This window comes from Medicago sativa, chromosome 7 (genome assembly GCF_051527215.1).
Source record: "Medicago sativa cultivar Bolivia chromosome 7, Bolivia_mono, whole genome shotgun sequence".
Taxonomy (NCBI): domain Eukaryota; kingdom Viridiplantae; phylum Streptophyta; class Magnoliopsida; order Fabales; family Fabaceae; genus Medicago; species Medicago sativa.
This window is the reverse complement of record NC_140755.1, coordinates 57,654,959-57,673,180: the sequence shown is the minus strand read 5'-3', so window position 1 is coordinate 57,673,180 and position 18,222 is coordinate 57,654,959. Positions and strand designations below refer to the sequence as shown.

At 33.2% G+C, this 18,222-nt stretch overlaps 1 long non-coding RNA gene and 2 pseudogenes across 2 annotated transcripts; 2 read left to right on the top strand and 1 right to left on the bottom strand.

Moving 5' to 3' along the window:
• Positions 1–3,016: 3,016 nt before the first annotated feature.
• On the bottom strand, positions 3,017–6,941 carry LOC146907084 (uncharacterized). Its single transcript, XR_015019865.1, has 2 exons — positions 6,550–6,941; positions 3,017–3,290 (listed from the first exon to the last, which is right to left on the bottom strand). It is a non-coding gene; the product is annotated as an uncharacterized LOC146907084 (long non-coding RNA).
• A 2,349-nt stretch (positions 6,942–9,290) lies between these two features.
• On the top strand, positions 9,291–10,595 carry LOC146907083 (FBD-associated F-box protein At5g56370-like; annotated as a pseudogene). The gene is made up of 3 exons (XR_015019175.1): positions 9,291–9,825; positions 9,911–10,054; positions 10,137–10,595. The product of XR_015019175.1 is annotated as an FBD-associated F-box protein At5g56370-like (transcript).
• A 3,385-nt stretch (positions 10,596–13,980) lies between these two features.
• Positions 13,981–15,449, top strand: LOC146907082 (FBD-associated F-box protein At5g56370-like; annotated as a pseudogene).
• The last annotated feature ends 2,773 nt before the right edge of the window (positions 15,450–18,222 follow it).

Sequence of the window (18,222 nt, the reverse complement as noted above, 5' to 3'; positions counted from 1 at the left end):
TGATCTGGTAGCTGGCACATGAAAACTTTATCAAAACTAGTAGAATATGGTATAGTCCAACCCATTGAAAATTTGAACAGACCAATGATTTTAATGGAAAATAGGCCGCATGGTTAGTTTGTGCTTCGCTATGAGAATCAAGTATACTATCATTCTCACTATGGTAGCTCTTAGAATTTAATTAATAATTGTTTCTCGTGAATTCTTCCATCCACTTGCTATAGTAATTGGAATCAAGGCCTACTGAGACTCGATTTCTTTTGAACTAATTTGAATATGCAGTATCAATGAAAATCATTTAGCTTGCTAAGCTCCTTTATTAGCATTATTGTGGAAAAATAAAGAAATATGGAGAAATGGAATATTCTTCACTCAATTATTATACTCTCTTACCTAAAACCTTTGAGTTATTGCAAAGTAGAGTGAAAGTCTGTGAAACAATAGATTAGATTGATTGCAGAATTGAAGTTCAGTTCAAGGGATGATTTGTTAGATCATTGTACAGCTTTCCCATTTCTAGGTCTTAGTTGAACCTCCCTTTAGTGTTAATGGATCTAACCTTAGTTTTGGAGATTAGTTTTGATTTTGACTCTATTTTGGAGATTAGTTAGTTGTGTCAAGTGTATATAGTAACCGAAAGTGAATAAATAGAATCCAAAAGCATTTTACACAAAACTTGTGTCTACCCTTCTTGTCGAGAAGGTAGTGGAGGCAATGGCGAGGGAAGCTGCTTCAAATTGTTCTGCAACGGAGGAGATGCAACCAGTCTTGCTCACTTCCAATGTGCTAGTCAAAGTTCTTTCTTGTTTGACTTTTTTCTCGGATATTGATTGTGTTTTTGCTCTGATATCTCTCAATTAATGTTGCTTTAAAATATGTCATCTTGGTGCTCTATCCTTGAAAGGAGATATTAGTTTGAATGTTTCCTCTGATTGGATATGTCTGCTCTAATGTTCGTAACTGAAACTTCTTACCATGATTTCTTCAGGCTTTAACAATCATGCATGTTTTAAGAGAACGGGTTTACTGGTTCTAATCGATTCTGGAATGGCTTTATGTGCTCTGGTTGCTTGCGCGTGAGACCTATATCACACTTGTAGAGAATAAGGTACTGTCAAACCCAGTGAAAGTTTGAACAGATCAATGAAACCACTGAAGGTAGCTTGTAATAATAGAAAAACCATTATGTACACCATCTTCCTCTCATACTTGGAAGGATAGGCCCTCATCTTAATCTTATACTTATGCTTTCATTTGATTCATTCAATGCTATACTTAAATTTGTAAAACCCATATGTTTTATTGTTGTCAAAACTTCCCGGAAAGAAAAAGCTTATTAAAAGTAAAAGCCAAAGAAACATCAAACTCTTCCAATCTTACCAAGGTGAATAATTTTAAAAGTCAAATATTCTATTAAGTTTTGGTAGTTGGTGCAAGGGGAGAAAATGTGCAAGGATTATTGCTTGTTTTTTATGAATGACATTGGCAATGAAGAAAAATATGTACTTAGTCATTCTAATTTCTAACTCACTGCTCCGTTTGTTTCTTGTGTTTCAAATCCTGAAAATGCACATTCCTAATTATTAAAAAAAAAGTGTTATGGTAACTGTGTCGGTTAATTCTGAAACTTGCTAAAAATATCATGAAAGAAAAGAAAAAAAAAAGTAAGGAACAAGACTTCTCTACAATGGACGGACTTCCCACAAAATTCAAAATTCAATCGTTTATACTTATTTTTATTTTTATTTTTTATTTTTTCATATTCTCATAAAGCATAAAATGAAAAAAAATTGCATCAACTTGATTTGATTTTTAGAATTTTTAGTGGTATTTTTATATATTTTTATTTTCTTTTGACAAATTTTATTGGTTTTTTAGCTTGCTTTTTCGGTTGTTTTTAAAAGAAAAATTCATAATTGTTGAAATAAAACGAGGTTCTGGTTGTTACTTATACATAAAGCATATTTTGGATTATATAATCCAAAAACCTAAAAAAAAAAAAAAAAAAAAAAAAAAAAAAACTGACCGGATGTATTTTTGAAATTTAATAAGGTTTGTGTGAATAGATCTAGGGTATGTTTGGTAAAAATAAGCTAGCTGATAGCTGAAAAACCAGCTTATAACTGATGACGGATAACTAAAAGTTTATAGCTCAAAAGTTAACTTATTAAATTTAGAATTGATATAAAATGACATAAAAGTATGTGTATGTTTACTCTTTATATAAAATGTATTTATAAACATTTTATCAGTTTTAGGGTGACCGTGTTGGTTTATTTTGAAACTTGCTAAAAATATCAAGAAGGAAAAAAGCAAGGATCAAGGCTTCTCTAGAATGGACTTCTCACGGGACTCCACCCTGCAATATAAAATTTCATTGTTTATACCTTTTTTTATTTTTTTCATATTCTCAGAAAATTCTGAAAAAATTTGCATTAACTCAATTTGATTTTTAGAACTTTTTAGTGGTATTTTTATATATTTTTATTTTATTTTGACAAGTTTTAATATTATTTACTTTTTTCGGTTGTTTTTAAAAGCAAAATTCACAATTGTTGAAATAAAACCAGGTTCTGATTGTTACTTCTATATAAAATATATTTCGGATTATATTATCCAAAAACCTTAAAAAAAAAATAGATTAGATAATCCGAATGAATGTATTTTTGAAATTTAATAAGGTGTGTGAGAAGAGAGTATGATAGGAAAACTAATTGTCTAATAAAAAATGTATATACTCGAGCTCGTAGTCTCATGGGCAACAAGTTTAGTGCTCATCCTTGTATCCATGGGCATCTAAGTGATTGTACTCGCGTCTATTATCCGCACTTTAACAACAAAAAGAGAATAGATAACAAAAAAGAATACTACAACGCAATCAAAATATGATCTAAAATCTTTAAAGTCAACTTATAAAATATTGCACACTGTAACACCCCGTTTTCCCAACGTAAAAAATTTCATAATTAAAAATCAGAGTATTTCACTTTAAACGGAATGCTACACTTCTTAAAAATTCATAAACTGAACGAATAACAATTTATTCTTCAAAATCATTTAACATAAGTAATTCAAAACTTCGCAGCGGAATTAGTTCATTCAACATAAAAAGTCTTTGGCACGTAGGCCTCATCAGAAAATCTCACAAGTCTTAGTTCAATATTTATTCATAAAAGTTCATAAACAATACGTAAGGAATAGAAGTAAAGTCAAGTCCCATCCCGTTACGTATCAGAGCACCTAGACACACATGTGAGGAGTCCACTCACGACGCCTCTAATCTTGATTACCTGCAAGTTACCCATACGAAGAGCAACATTTCCAAGCAGAGGGGTGAGATTTCTCAAACAATAATATTAAGCATATAAATCATATAAAGTACATTCAACAACTTAAACATCTTATAATCCATTAATCATATCTAACAACTTAAACTTCCTTAATTAGTGTCATTATCTTCTTATATTGGTCGTAAAACTATCTTAATACTAATCATAAACATCTTCATATATTATCAATTACTAATCTTAACATCATCATATAACATCAAATAATAGTCTCCAACAATCATCACATAGCATCAATATTAATCACAAACGTCACCACATTTCATCAAACATTATTTATAAGCATCAACACCTAATATCAAATATAATCATAAGAATCATCATGTAATTTCACATAAGTATTATTATCAAAACATAGCATTACCGAAAACAACTTCATAATCAAATTCGTAATCAACTTCATATATCAACATAATTATAACTCACGTAACATCTTATCATAAATCATTCGTCTTCATTCATCATATCACTTCATTAATAACTTATCAACTTGACATCTTAACAACTTGACAACTTGACATCTCAACATCTTAACAAACTTCGACTCGACTATGCAACTTCTACTTCTCAAATCATCTTAAATCATCTTAGACATCTCCATTATGCATGTGGTACCACCAGGGCATTAAGCCCTCTTCTCTAAGGTCATAAAGGACATGTTGGGCATTAAGCCCCCATCTCTAAGGTCATAAAGGACCTGTCGGGCATTGAGCCCCCATCTCTAAGGTCATAAAGGACATGTCGGGCATTAAGCCCCCATCTCTGACTATGCAACAACACAACTCTAATGCAACGACATAACTTTCGTACAACTTAGACAACTTCATGAACATCTATGACATCCTAACATCTTGACATCTTGACAACATAACATCTTAACAACTTGATGACTTCATAACGACTCGACGACTTAACAACTCTTATCATCTTAACGTCTTAACATCTTTAACATCTTATCATCTTGACAACATATGGATCACATAAATAATTCATGTCATATCATAATATAACAATATCAAATGATAATAAACAACATCTTAAAACATCATATTCATCAATCATAAACAACTTCATATAACATCGTATTTAAACATCAACAATAATTCACTATGTATCTTTGTAAAAACATAATAAATTATCCACAACATATTTTCATGTCAAACCAAAGCTACTGGAAAGATATCACAAATATCAACAACTTTCATGTTTACAACAAAGATCAATTCAAAACAGAAACATATGAACAAAACGCAAAAACATGAAACAGAGAATGTTGTCACCGTACAATTTCGTTAAGACCTCCCTGTAGTATTTTCATCATAACTCAAAGACCAAACGTCATTTTCACGTCAAACAAAGCCACTAGAAAGCTAACAAAATTATCTAAAAATTTCATGTTTACGCCTAAGACCAATTTTGTACTCATCAATACCAGTTTTCATTTTAAATTCGGAAAAGTTGTGCTGAAAGTCCATAAAAATTCACTGTGACCTACGTGCATTAATTTGACCATAACTCAAGTTCTATAAATCGTTTTGACGTGAGACCAACGACATTAGAAAGCTAACATCCATACCTACAACTTTCGTGTTTACACCTAAGACCAATTCATCACCGATCAATACCAGTTTTAATATCAAAATTCGGGCAGAATGCAGATTTTCTCCAAGTTTCACCTAATCTCATGGTTCTAACCTCAAAACTACTTCCAATAATCATCCTATGGATTATCTAAGGTCTGTACACAATTTCTACATCAATTCAACAAGTTTTCATAATCTAATCATCAAATCTCTCTCAAAACCCTAATTCTCAAATTCTCACAAACTCTCCCCAACTTGTTAGATGTAATCTAATGATTTAACAACTTAATATTAATGCAAGATAGTCTCACCCTCACCTTAGATTAATTCCTGAATCAGCAGCAGCGTTCTTCTTTCCTAAGGTATTCTCCTCTTCTCTTGACTTTTCTCTTCTCTTCTCTCTTGTTCTCCTCTTTTCCAAAAAGCGGTTTAAGGTAAATTATTTCCAACCTAAGCTTCTCTATTTATAATACTAAAATATTCTTCTCAAATCTATTTAGGCCCAACAACTTATTCTTCTTTCTATTCTAACCCCCAAATCCACTCACACTAATAATCCTCATATTCTAATAAATAATATTTCTCTACTAAATATATAATAATACACCAAATAACAAATATATATCTATAACAATTAACAAATATATTATGCTAGTAAATACCAACATATAACATAACAAAATATCACTCAACAAAATATATTAACTAAATTATAAAAAGACATCTAATCTCAACAAATCATATATCCCTCATATACATCATATAAATATATAAATATATTCTAAAACTAATTAAAATAATTAAATAAAAAGGAGGGCGTTACACACACCGTATTATTTACTCAAATAGAAGCATATAAAGTATAAAAGAAACAAATGCATATAAATATTTGTTTATGTAGATATAATTAAGTACATAAATCTGCAACATGTGCAGTGCAAATATGTATCTCATATTAGCATATAAAAAACAAATATTTTATAGAAATACAAAATTAATGTTCATATTTAAAAAATACTCACGAGTTTTCAAATTTTTATCATATTGAAACATAAAAATTTGTTTTCGCAAATATAAGTACACAAAATATCATACTTTGTTACCCCACTTTGTGTGTATTTTATGTACTTTTTTCTTTAAAAAAAAAAACACACCAAATACACACAAAGTGCAGTGCATATAATTAACAAATTGTTACATATAAAATAAAGAAAAATTTCACAAAATTACCCACATTGTCCCTTAACTTAATTTCACATGACAATTTTGTTTTTTTTTAATCTTTTTTTGCGTCATTTTGAATAATTTGTCCATTTGCATGTAGATTTTCAAGCCTAAAATCTAACATTCATGTAAAGGTACCTAAAATTAAGTTTTTTAAATTGTTTTTTTAACATGTGCAAATTTTGTACATAGATGGCTTTGCTGTATCACATAATTATTGATGGCACATTTTTTGTTTATTTCGGAAAGAAAGTTTCCCGTTTCACTGCAATATTTTATCAAACACATAGTATGCATATCTAAAACTGAAAGAGAACAACATAAAATTTGAATTGATTAATAAATTAAATTAGAAATCTTCACTTCAAATACCAATATAAAAAATTAATGCTTACTTGGGCAAGAGGGTCATCTTTTGAGAGAAAGCTTCGAAGATCCAATTGCTCACTAAAATATTTTATCAAGCATGTCATGTGCATATCTAAAACTGAAAACTAAAAAGATAACATTCAAAGTGATTACTAAATTAAACTCAGTGAGTGATTGTGATAAAGGTGATTGAAACACATGCATGGAAAAGAACCGTATAACATGGAAAGGATGATATATACATGTCAAACATTGCACTGCAAGCCATGTGTCAATGTTCCAATGTATCAGTAGTTTCCGTTTAAATTTTGTGATGTACTTCAAATAAATCATAGGATCCATTGTGAATATGTTTTACAAATATTAATAAACAAGCGTTTTTCTCAAAAGAAAACACGTTTGTTGCAAGTTATTGTGATTGACATAACTTAAAGCCTTGAACGAGGAAGAGCATCCTCAAAGAAGGGAGGATCTCAAGGCTTCTGCTTTTAAGCGAAACAAAACTCTAGCATTTGTCATGGCACCCGCCTGAAGGGCTAGCCACCCAAAAGTATAGTGTCTCGCCTCTAAATGCTCAAAAGGGGGAACTAAGCCTTGTCGGACGTGTTCCCCCGGACGACCAAAGAAAGCTCAAAGCGCGCGGCATGAAACAAAATGCATCAATGCAGGGAAAAAGAGCGAGGCGCCGGATAACCCTCCCAAACGTGGCATGAAATGAAAATGCATAAACGTGAAACATGGCATGAAATAAAATGCGAAGACACGAAGAGTTAGAGGGAAAGCACAGGTGGAATGGAATCCACAACAACTGAACGAGAAGGGGCTCTTAAGCTTCTTTTCTTTAAAACTTTCAAATCAATTACAAGAGGAGCCGCCATAGCGAAAATCACATGAAATTACAAAGGTGTAAAAAAAGGTCTTAAGCTTCTTTTTATTAAAACGCTCAAGGCGATTACAAAGGAAGCTGCCGCAGCAAGAAATATACAAACAAATAATGTGGGGGATATACCTAATCAACCCTTGCCACCAGCGGAAAGAGATGCATCTGGCTATAAACAAGCCTAATTTAGAGCAAACCAGACAAAGTCAAGTAACGCACCCTCAGCCAGGAAAAGAATCAAATCCTTTAACACCCGAGAGGCAACCCGCTGGGAGATACAAAACTCGCGAGGAGGAAGCCTAGTGCCATCAAACTCAAGGATCCAGGATCTCGAGCAAAGGCATCGCGGAATCCCTGTCTTTGTCACAACATCCGCAATTTCTACCGTAGGCTCTCGCATCAAACCGAACGGCCCTGGGTAATGGGAGGAAACACGGCAAGCCCTTCATCTCAACCACAACACCCTTGATCTTAACTTAAACTTCTCGGAGAAGAATAACGATCTTGCTCGAAACCGCCCGATCTAACGCAGATTTGGCAAACGTTTTGACCAGTTTAGTTTTCTCATTCCCGCTACATGTCGCTGTAACAAGTGCACCAAACCAATCCCCATGAAACACAAAAGGAATATCCATCTCTCATTCAACCAAAATGATGAATAAAAAGAAAACTCATAAGAAAGAAGAAGAAACGTTTTTCGGAAACACGTCAAGGAAAAATGATAAATGCAAGAAAAACAAGAAGAAACTCCCCTTAAAATAGCCCTTGAAGTTGTTCGAATCAACGGACCAAATGATGTGTAAACAGAGAGCCACGATTTAAACGGGTGAAAATAGCTTCGAAAAATGTGAAACGTTGTCAAAGCGAGGCGTGCGTGAAGCATTTTTCTTGGGACGCTTGGGCCTCATGAAATTGACACGTGGAGAAAGCAGATTTAACAAACGCTCCACTAAAAACGTTTCAGTTCAAGGCATTAAATGATTACTGCTCCCACTAACTCTCGTCAGGAGACACCTCCTAGGGAAACGGAATAAAAACTTCCCATCAAGCACATAGAGCGCCTTAAAGTCATTGCGCCTTAAAGGTATCAATGGCTTGGGGGCAACTATTCTGGACCGATCAGAAGATCAATCATACGTTACCACGTGGCATAACTTACACCGCCTTAAGGCTCCACGCCTGACGAAACACGCCGGCTCAAGCGCATCGTGCCACAAAGAAGAACGCTCCCACGCGAGGATCGCCCTTATGTGTCCTCTAACCGTCCCTAATCACACGCCGCATAAACCGAAGACAATTATGCCCAACACGCTCTTTTCACCCTCAAGGGACGATTCACTTTTCACAACACTTTCAACACACTTTTTCTCAGTTCCATTACTTAATTTAGCATCAGAGTGCTAATATGCCTATAGGCACCTTTCGTTCTACCGCAAAGACTCAACACCGTCATACCAGAATCCCTTACCGTCACATTATAGCATTATCTGTCGTCGTTGCCACTCATTTGTTCTCACCGAACAGATCAATAATCAATTGTGCGTTTATTTATTATAATAATAATAATAATAATAATAATAATAATAATAATAATAATAATAATAATAATAATAATAATAATAATAATAATAATAATAATAATAATAATAATAATAATAATAATAATAATAATAATCACTTCTTTGAAAAAACTATTTAATTTTTTTTGCATACAACTATATAAAATGGAGCTAATCCCATTATACATCACATACTTTCATTTCTTCCAACCAAAATCTCTGCTGCCACCAGCATCCTCTCGGAGAGATGGAAACCATTATGGCTCTCAGTACCCACTCTCCACTTCGACGACGAAAGTTTCCCAAACTACGATTCCTTTCGCCATTTTGTGTCCTTTGTCTTTATCTCACGAGACATCACGTTACCCATCCAATCATTCAACGTCAAATTTTCACAAGCTTCTACCCACCACTCACACGATATCAATCTATTTGTCCACACTGTTGCGCAACGAAGGGGAATTGAGAACCTCGATCTCGAAACATCTAGCATGCTTTTCTGTAAAGTCAAGTTACCTCCCAGTATTTTCAGTTGTAGGACCCTTGTCGTTCTTCATTTGAAAGGGTTCAGAGTGAATGACCTTTCTCAATTGGTTGTAGATTTCCCTCTCCTAAAAACTCTTCACCTATGTTTTATGCGTTTCGAAGTTCTTGAACATTTTGTAAAGCTTTTATCTGGATGTCCCATTCTAGAGGAATTGCGAATAAATACAGTATACCCAGCGAAAAAGTCACTTGTTTCAGTGGAAAATTCTCAGTGCTTACCAAATTTGGTTAAAGCAAACATTTCTGACATGTCTCATAGGGTGGTGAATGTTCTGTTTACTTTCCTTTGCAAGGCAAAACTTATGTGTGTAGAACTGGTAAGAATGTTATATGAGTCTCTCTGATAAATGTCTTAATGAAAGTGGGGTTTATTTCATTTCTAACTTTTGTATCTCACTACAGAACACAGGTTATAGCCATTTTCCTTTGTTTCAAAATCTAATCCACATGGAACTTATTCTCAAGCGTAAACGCTATGAGAAGTGGAAGTTGGTGATAGAAGTGCTCAAACGTTGTCCCAAACTTCAAAATCTAACCATTCATGAGGTTTTGTTGTTGTAAATGATTTTCTCTTTGCTTTTTACCTTAACGTATTTATTTATTAACAAAATATTTGAATTGTTGACAGGACTCTAGGAATAAGAAGGAAGTTGTGGATAATTGGATGAATCCAACAATTGTTCCTGAATGCCTTTCAACACAGCTCAGAACATGTTTGCTTAAAGGCTATAAAGGCACGGAGTGTGAAATTCAATTTGCAAAATATATTATGCAGAACGCGAAAGTGCTGAAAACCATTTCAATTGTGTCTATCCCATAGATATAAATCTCAAGTACCAAGTGATATCGAAATTAGCTTTGTCAGCAAGGGCCTCAACAACATGTGAACTCATATTTGATTGATGACAGTTAGGGCATAGTTGCAATAGTTCTTATGTGTGCTTTTTATATTAGATTCTAACATATGCAATGCGAAGATTTAATGGTTTTCAAAGGCATGACCTATGTTTCATTTTGACTCTGTCATTTAGATTTTCAAATATGTATTGGCTTTCATGTATTAAAGGTATGTCAGATCCTTTCAACCAAGTCGTCTCTTATCTCTTTGATGGTTGTTTACATCTATGCCATCATCATTAGCTCTTAGAATTTAATTACTATTTGCTTCTCTTGAATTTTGTCATCCACTTGCTATAGTAATTGGAATCAAGACCTACGTCAATTGGAACTCGTTTTTTTTTCCACTTGTTTTAATATCTGTTATCAATGAAAACTATTTAGGTTGCAAAGCTCCTTTATTAACATTATTGAGGAAAAATAATGAAAGATGAAGATAATTGAAATATTCTGTACTCAAATATATGTTACTCTCTTATATAACCTTTATTTATTGACATATTTTTTATTGACATATTTTTCGTCAGTACTATGCAAATGTTATTGCAGTATTATGTTGTTACGTTTCATATAATATATTTTTGAGCTACTAGAGATGTGTTTGACTTAGTTCTTGGTTTTTCTCTCAGATGCTATTTGATTTCGTATTTGACCAAATTATATAATTTTTCTTATCAATCTCATTGTACAACTACCATGGCCTATGATATGAGGTACGGCATGGGAAATAGAGAATCAGCAGATATTCTCTTGCACAATAATAGAATGCCTATACGGCAGTGAAAAATGGCAGATGACAAAACAGAAAATTTAGTTTTGGTGAGTAGGACTGTAGGAGCTATGCAAAAAGATTGTGTTCAAGGTTTTGTCACTTGGGCCCGAGAGGGTGGCGAACGAACCTCGATGATCCTCAATAGTTTCTATATTTTGTATACTGGTTAGGGATTTGGTTTGCATTTTGCTATTGCTATTAGTGATTGAAAACTGGTTTGGTATTTGGTTTGTATTTGATATTTCTGACTTCCTGTTACTATTTGCATACTGTTTGGTATACCTATGGATTTATTGCATTTTGGTTTGCATTTCTATTCCCGTTACTGATTTCACACTGTTTCGTATACTGGTTTGCATTTGGTCTGGATCTTGATTTGCTATTATTTATTGCATACTGGTTTTGTGTGACTAATAATAAGGGAGGAGATGCAACTGGTCTCAATCACTTTCATTGTGATTGTCGGAGTTCGTGATTGTCGGAGTTCGTTCTTGTTTGTCTATTTTTTTCCTTTGATTTGATTGTGCTTTTGCTCTGATACCTCACTCAATCATTGTTGCTTTGAAATATGTCATCTTAGGGCTCTATCGTCTAATGAATATATTGGTTTGAATATTTGCTCTCATGATTAAATCTATTACTCTGATAGTTATTTTCTTATTGGGTATGTCTGCTCTGATGTTGGTAACTGAAGCTTCTTATTATAATTTCTTCATGCTTTGAGAAATCGCATTTACTAGCTCTAATATTGATGGTATCACTTCATTCCTAAGCATAAAAAGAAACATTATTATATTGAAAATATAATACAATATTTAATAAGAACCTCACTGTCATTGTTTCCTCCTCTCTGCATTCTATTCATAAAATTAGAAAAGTAGATTTACATAAAATTAGGGTTCTAGGCTTGGTTTGATAGGATTAGGTAATTAGACTCATCCAACAATCCCAAGACAAAGAAGTCTATTCACTCATGTTCATCATAGACAAAGAGGTGGAGAAGAAGAAGAAAGACATAAAAATAAATAGCTGAAAGTAAAGAACAAGAATTTTAAAGAACAAGGAAAAATAAGAACTTTTATTCAAAGAAATAATTGTCACGTAAAATTCACAAGAACAAAAGATGAATAATAAGTCTGGTGGATGCTCTATTTATAGCCTAAAATCTAACTTAAGCCCTAAGAAAAGGCATAAAAATTACATAGCAAGCAACCCATTGGCTTTTAGGTCTGAGAAATAACAAAACATAGCAGATGGGACAAGGCAAGGTCGTGCTCAACTTGGCACGGACCGTTCCTGTCATTCTGGCAAAATCAGCAAAAGGGGAAAAGAGCGTCGCGCACGACCGTGCGCCTGCAGGCACGAACCGTGCCTGTCTTCCTGGAATCATAGGCACGTTTAAACAAGGGCAACACAGTTTGGTCTTAGTCAGGCACGATCGTGCTTGATATTTTTGCATAGGATCTTCATATTTTTTGTCTCGATCAGCCCAAATCATGCTCTAGAACCTTCCATTCCTTAACCATGCACCAAAACCCTTTCTTTTGTTCCAAGACTCAATCTTTTACCATATTTGTTCCTGAAATTAAATAACAAACAAATTGAAGTACCAAAGTTCTAAAAAGTAATTAAAAACAAATAAAATCTTAATAAAATAAACTTGAAAACCAACTAATTATTGACTTATCAAACTCCCCTATACTTGAATTTTTGCTTGTCCTCAAGCAAACGGCATAAACATTAGCAGCATTAACAACATTTAACATATGACAATACAGTTAAAAACTTTTGTCTCCTCCAAGGCTTTGTTTTCAGCGTACACTAATCACAACTTCAAGTATTTCTCATGAACCTATTCAACCCAACAACAAGTTTCAAGTGAGTGTGTGTGTGTTTAGTCCAGCTTTTTCTTGTTCCTGTGTAAGAGATATTATGAGGAAACAGGTTCTAACCTTAATACTAAACCAACCAAGAAAAGTTCTTTCTTCATTTTATATAAGAGTGGTGGGAATTATTTTTTTCTCCTCTAGATGTGGTAATTTGCTACAAAAGACATAAAGAGGTAAAAATATGCTCAAATGTCAAATGATTATGATGAAACAAAATTGTGTTTTTGGTGGTAAAAAAAAAAGAGAAAATAAAAGATATACTATGGATTGATACTGCAATGATTAGAAAAGTTTAAAATATACTTCTAATGAGTAGTTTGTTGAGATATTTATGCTACAAAAATATTAAAAGTAAACAAAAATTTAAGAAGCTAAAATAAAATATATTAACCAAAGTAATGTCCTTGTGAGTTTAGCTCAGTTGTTAAGAACAATGCATAATATATGCAAGGTCTGGGGTTTGAACCGGGAAATATATTAATTTTTTATTCGTCTTTAAAAGTAAATTAAAAGCTTAAATAAAAATTTAGTTGATAAGATCAAATATTTATGCCAAATAAAATATTTGTTTTTTTTAAGAAAATAAAATATTAGTTTTAGAAAAGAAAATAATAAAAATAAAAATATCGAAGAATAAAAAATTTCTTACTATATATCGATGAGGTCTTGATTGTTACATTAGGGTTTTGGCCTCCATCACAACATACGACGTTTTCCCCCTCAATCTTTTTCAGAACCCCCTCATTCATTCACCATTCTCAACTTACAAAACAAAACACTCACATTCCTTCTAAGTTCTTCTGACCCTTCTTGTCAATAGCTTTCCATGATTTCATGATTTAGCTATAAAATTGTTTCGAACCTCAATTTCTAAACAGATCAATTTTGTTTAGATCGCTGGTTTTAGATTAGGGTTTGAGTTTTGAAATATGTCACGATCAATCCCGACCGAAAATAGGATTAGCGCATTACCGGATCCCATTATACATCACATACTTTCATTTCTCCCAACCAAACTCTCTGCTGCAACAAGCATCCTTTCAAAGAGATGGAAACCACTGTGGCTCTCAGTTCCGACTCTCCGCTTCGACGACAAAGCCTTCCCGAACTACTGACTCCTATTTCAGATTTGCGTCCTCCGTCTTTCTCTTACGAGTCATCACGTTACCCATCCGATCATTCCACCTCAAATGTTCACCAGCTTCTACCCATTACTCACACGATATCAATCGATTTGTCTATGCCTCTGCTCAACGAGGAGGAATCGAGAGCCTCAATCTCGAAATATCCAGCAGCATGGTTTTCCTTAAAGTCAATTTACCTACTAGTATTTTCAGCTGTAGGACCCTTGTCGTTCTTCATTTGAAAGGGTTGAGAGTGAATGATCTTTCTCAATTGATTGTAGATTTCCCTCTCCTAAAAACTCTTCATCTAAGGGTTATGCGTTTCGATGTTCTTGAAGATTTGGTAAAGCTTCTATCAGGATGTCCCATTCTAGAGGAATTGCAAATAGATGGGGTACATGGAGGGAAGTCACTTGGTTTAGTGGAAAATTCTCAAAGCTTACCGAATTTGATTAAAGCAAACATTTCTCATTTGATGATTAGTAGGGAGGCGAGTGTTGTGTTTACTTTGCTTCGCAGGGCAAAAATTATGTGTCTAATGTTGGTAAGAATATTATATGACTCTCTCCAATAAATATTTCAATGAAATTAGTGTTTATTTCATTTCTAACTTTTGTATCTCACTGCAGGACATAGGTTATATCCATTTTCCTTTGTTTCAAAATCTAATCCACATGGAACTTCTTTTTATGCTTCAACGCTGTGAGAAGTGGAAGTGGGTTATAGAAGTCCTCAAACGTTGTCCCAAACTTCGAAATCTAATCATTCATGAGGTTTTGTTATTGTCAATTATTTTCTCTTTGGTTTTTACCTCAACATTTTTTCACCTCTTTATTTTTTATTAACAAAATATTTGAATTGTTGACAGAAGTCTAGGATTGAAGAGGGAGTTGTGGATAATTGGATGGATCCAACAATTATTCCAGAATGCCTTTCAACCCAGCTCAAAACATGTTCGCTTGAAGGCTTTAAATGCATGGAATTTGGGATTCAATTTGCAAAATATATTATGCAGAATTCAAAAGTACTGAACATCATGTCAATCAAGAGTGCCTCTTCCGTAGATTTAAATGCCAAGTACCAAATGTTAATGAAATCAGCTTCATGGACAAGGGCTTCTACAAAATGTAAACTCTTATTTAAATGATGGAAGTTAGGGCATAGTTGCAATAATAGTTCTTATATGTTATTTTATATATTAAAATCTATGTATGCAATGCTAAGATTTGATGGTTTTCAAAGGCATGACCTCTGTTTCATTTTGACTTCTATGTCATTTAGATTTTCAAATATATATTAGATTTCATCTATTAAATGGATGCTATATCCTTTTTACCTTTTAATTTTCTATCTCTTCGATGAGTTTTTACATGACTTGTATCAATGTATGTCATTTTCGGGTCATCTCATGGACTTGTGGGAATGAATAATATCATTTTCACTGTGTGCTTCACTTGAGAGTATTAGTCTTGTATAATATCTTTCTCATTTTGGTAGCTTTTAGAATTTAAACGCTAATTATTTCTAATGAATTCTTTCTTCCACTAGCTATAGTAAGCTCCTTTGTAAACAATTTTGAGGTAAAGCAAAGATAAAAGAAAAAGGAATTATTCTTTACTCAAATATTTTACTCTCTAATTGAGCTTTTTGTCAGTACTATACCAATGTTTTTGCAGTATTAGATTAGTTGCATTGCATATAATGGATTTCTGAGTTACTAGAGAGATATTTGACTTTGTTCCTGAGTTTTTTCTCATGTGATATTTGTTTTTGCAATTGACCAAATTATATAATCTTCCCTATATATAAATCAGCACATATTGTTAAGGTTAATGAAATGAGGAATGTTCAGTTGCACCATAATAGAATGCCTCCTCGGTTTTGTAAAACAGAAAAGTGAGGAGTTATTCAAAAAAAATTGTGCTGAAGATTTTGTCCCTTTGGACAAGGGAGGATGGGAAATAACCCTCAATGATCTTCAAAAGTTTCTATATTTTGTATTATGGTTCCTTGCATACTTGTTAGGGATTGGTTAGCATTTTGTATTTTGATTTTGCTAGAATTTATTGCATACTGGTTTTGTGTGACTAATGATAATGGAGGAGATGCAACGGGTCTCGATCATTTCCATTGTGCTTGTTGGAGTTCGTTCACGGTTGCCTATTTTTTCTCTGATATTGATTGAGCTTTTGCTCAGATATCTCTCTCAATCATAAATATGTCATCTTAGGGCACTATCGTCTAATGAATATATCAGTTTGAATATTTGCTCTGATGACTAATTCTATTAGTCTGATAGTTATTTTCTGATTGGATATGTCTGCTCTAATATTGGTAACTGAAGCTTCTTATTTTAGTTTCTTCATGCTTTGATCAACCATGTTTTAAGAAAACGCGTTTGCTAGCTCTAATATTGATTGTTTCACTTCATTTCTAAGCATAAAAAAATACTTTATCACATTGAACAAATAATATAATATTTAATAAAGAAAAACCTCAGTGTTATTGTTTCCTCCTCTCTGCATCCTATTCATATTTTACTGGAGTGCTGGTGCCAAGAGCTAGTTTGTTGTATGAAGTCAAGTTTGTTATGTAGAACTCCATTTGTTTGGATACTACTCATTAGGTTGAGAATTTTATATCAACTTGGAATAATGAGTTTGATGTCATGATCAAACAAGGTGATCATAGGTTATTATGCCTAATTTTATATGTTGAGACCTTTTTTCCAGGAACACATGAACATTGTTGGGTAGTTTTCTGTATATTTCCTTGATAATGTCAATCATTTATTTGTAAGTCTCTTCTCCCAATCCTGTAACCATTTGTCCTCATTCAATCTTCAATATAACATGGTGAGTGATTGTAACTTATGCCTTTGCATACAAAAATATGATGATAGACTAAATGATAGCCAATCGAGAAAGTATAATGATCTAATCGATTCTGGATTGGGTTTTAGTGATCTGGTAGCTGGCACATGAAAACTTTATCAAAACTAGTAGAATATGGTATAGTCCAACCCATTGAAAATTTGAACAGACCAATGATTTTAATGGAAAATAGGCCGCATGGTTAGTTTGTGCTTCGCTATGAGAATCAAGTATACTATCATTCTCACTATGGTAGCTCTTAGAATTTAATTAATAATTGTTTCTCGTGAATTCTTCCATCCACTTGCTATAGTAATTGGAATCAAGGCCTACTGAGACTCGATTTCTTTTGAACTAATTTGAATATGCAGTATCAATGAAAATCATTTAGCTTGCTAAGCTCCTTTATTAGCATTATTGTGGAAAAATAAAGAAATATGGAGAAATGGAATATTCTTCACTCAATTATTATACTCTCTTACCTAAAACCTTTGAGTTATTGCAAAGTAGAGTGAAAGTCTGTGAAACAATAGATTAGATTGATTGCAGAATTGAAGTTCAGTTCAAGGGATGATTTGTTAGATCATTGTACAGCTTTCCCATTTCTAGGTCTTAGTTGAACCTCCCTTTAGTGTTAATGGATCTAACCTTAGTTTTGGAGATTAGTTTTGATTTTGACTCTATTTTGGAGATTAGTTAGTTGTGTCAAGTGTATATAGTAACCGAAAGTGAATAAATAGAATCCAAAAGCATTTTACACAAAACTTGTGTCTACCCTTCTTGTCGAGAAGGTAGTGGAGGCAATGGCGAGGGAAGCTGCTTCAAATTGTTCTGCAACGGAGGAGATGCAACCAGTCTTGCTCACTTCCAATGTGCTAGTCAAAGTTATTTCTTGTTTGACTTTTTTCTCGGATATTGATTGTGTTTTTGCTCTGATATCTCTCAATTAATGTTGCTTTAAAATATGTCATCTTGGTGCTCTATCCTTGAAAGGAGATATTAGTTTGAATGTTTCCTCTGATTGGATATGTCTGCTCTAATGTTCGTAACTGAAACTTCTTACCATGATTTCTTCAGGCTTTAACAATCATGCATGTTTTAAGAGAACGGGTTTACTGGTTCTAATCGATTCTGGAATGGCTTTATGTGCTCTGGTTGC